The sequence below is a fragment of the Theobroma umbraticum genome, unplaced genomic scaffold, assembly GCF_002168275.2.
Source record: "Theobroma umbraticum cultivar Fairchild unplaced genomic scaffold, ASM216827v3 scaffold_228.0, whole genome shotgun sequence".
NCBI lineage: Eukaryota > Viridiplantae > Streptophyta > Magnoliopsida > Malvales > Malvaceae > Theobroma > Theobroma umbraticum.
In genome coordinates this window covers 548,821-551,396 of record NW_018397274.1, presented here as the reverse complement: position 1 = coordinate 551,396, position 2,576 = coordinate 548,821, and positions in this window count along the sequence as shown.

Here is a 2,576-nt window from a genome sequence, read left to right as displayed (position 1 = left end):
ACTGACAAGTTAGCAAAAACAAGGATATTCCGTAATAAGAAATTCTACTTCACGTGGCTATCTCTTTCATTGGTTTAGCAAAACCATATTTCTCTACGATGTAAGAGATTAAAATGAAATATCAATGCCTTTCCAAAACAAAAACGGAAAACCAAACAAAATCCAAAGGATAAGACTAGAGATAGAGAGATACCTGAGAAGATATTGTCCTGTCTTTTTCTGAAATGCAGTAGACTTGAAGTCACTAGCAAGCAAACCTTTTGTCAAACTAACCCTCGGGAGTTGTCATTTCCAACGTATAAAAGAAGAGAGAGAGAGAGTGGGGAGTTGAGTGTTTCTGCGGAGATAAAAGAGGTTACTAGATAAGAGCAGTTAGCAGTAACCAACTCCTTGTTCGGAGGAATTAAGGAACAAAAACAGCACATACGTGGTAACTACTTACCACCTGTAGGGTTTCCCTTTGTCTACAAACCGTTACGAATCCTTGTGCATGGTGCCCTGGCGGCAGTCTTTTATTTCGTAACGTTCTCCTCCCTTAGCCCTTTCATTGTTTTAATCTTTACGTTAGGGTGTTACCCCTTTTTTTTCTCAATAAAATGACTTAAAAAATATAGGATATAAACATTTAAAATTTTTAACTTCTATGTATACTCTATGTAAAGTTCTTGATTGAGTCTAACGTCACAACTCATATGATACTATATCGCTATATATTTGGTGTCACTAGTTGATAAAATTATCTAAATAAATCACATAAAGTTGTTATAATAAATATAAAATTAGAGACATATATATGTCTTTTTGCTTTTTCTTTTATAATTTTTTTGGTTCCATATGGGTAGGAAAAGAACTACTTACTATGAAAAAAAGAAACTACTCACTCTTTTTTTTTTTTTTTTCTAAAACACAACTTCTCTGTTTTAAAAAATAACAAAAATAAATATCATTTTTTTTAACCAAACCAAAGGTTTAGTTATTAAAGGTAAGATTTGGAGTTACCACTAGGCTTTTATATCAGAACCAAGAATCGGTTATATAGGCATCACGGTCACAAGTCTTGTCGACATTAAAAGAAGATAGTTCAAAGACTTGGGTACAAAGTAAAGTTGGAATCAAGACTTTCAACTCCCTTTAGAATAAACCTAGGCTTTACAATTCTACTTTGGATCAACTTGATTAGGAATCAAAATCAAAGAATACGCTTCTCCTTTGCTCAGTATCTCATGGAATCATAAACAATTAACATCCTATGTTGTCTTGGTGTATTGATAACCTTGAATGGTTTAGTGATCATTTGCATAATGTAAATGTATTAAATATAGAATAATGAAATATGTTATGAAAGTAATTACATAATAGTTAAAAAGATTGAACATCTTAATTAATAAACAAATAAATTTTACATGCAAATGTTTCTAAAATGACATGACATATCAAATGATGAAATATTTTTAAAATTACATGACATGTTAATAACAAAAACACTTTCAGAAAACTACACGATATGTTAAATGGTGAAAATACTCTTAAATCTAAATGACATATTAACTCCATGGCACCATAAAATAAAACCCTTAAAACTACAATATATAACATGGTAAAAGCATCATTGAAGCTATTAGCATTATAAAAACATTGCATACTTTACTATGACATATATACTCAGTGACATTACACTATAACTATCATGACATATTTTATGAAAATTCTAACACCATTTATGTTATGGGTTTAAGTATTGATATGAGAAACTCGCTTAGATTAAAAATGGATTTGACGAAGATTGAGGATGTTAACTATTTGTATTTATGAAGTTCTGATAAATAATATGATTGAGGTATTGATACTTAAAAAATAAGGAATACTTTAATCATAGCTAACATCAAAATTATGGTAGGTTCCAAAAAAAAAAAATATCAAAATTATGATCTAAAATCTTAAAACCTCATACCTGTCTCCGTACAAGGTGTAAAGGGCTTTTGTCTTTTTTATGTACCCTGGGCTGACGTTTTGTCTTCTTCTTCGATGAAAAATCTTTTGCTTGCAGGCATGAATGGCACCACAGGAAAGTTGCAGGTAGTGGACACAATGCAAGAGAGAAGTGAGGAGAGTTAAATTGACATTGAAGGAGCCATGCCCTTTGCTAATGTCATTCGCCACACGCCCTTTTTCTTCTTTGTCAATACAACTAACTATAAATCGTCTTTCGTAATCATTCCTCCAAGACTCGGATTAGGACGACGCATTTGTTCTTGTTCTGGGTCTCTTCCTTCTGCCCCAAAATCCAATGTCCCGCTCTCGCCGTCTCAGCAAACTTTCAATGGGGGCAAAGTGACGGAATTGAAGAAAAAAGTGGAACTTCTTGGGATTCAAGGTCACGATTCTTGTCTTCCTGGACAATACAACTATTTATTCTGCCCCAAGGTTGTCTACACTCTTTTTCCTTCAGTTCTTTTTGGTCTTTTTTTTTTTCCTTTCTTGAATGGAAATACTAAAGATTTTGCTACGATTTTGGGAGCATAGTGCAGAGGTGGCAAGTCAATGGGTAGGACTTTATCTCTTCATATTATTGAAAA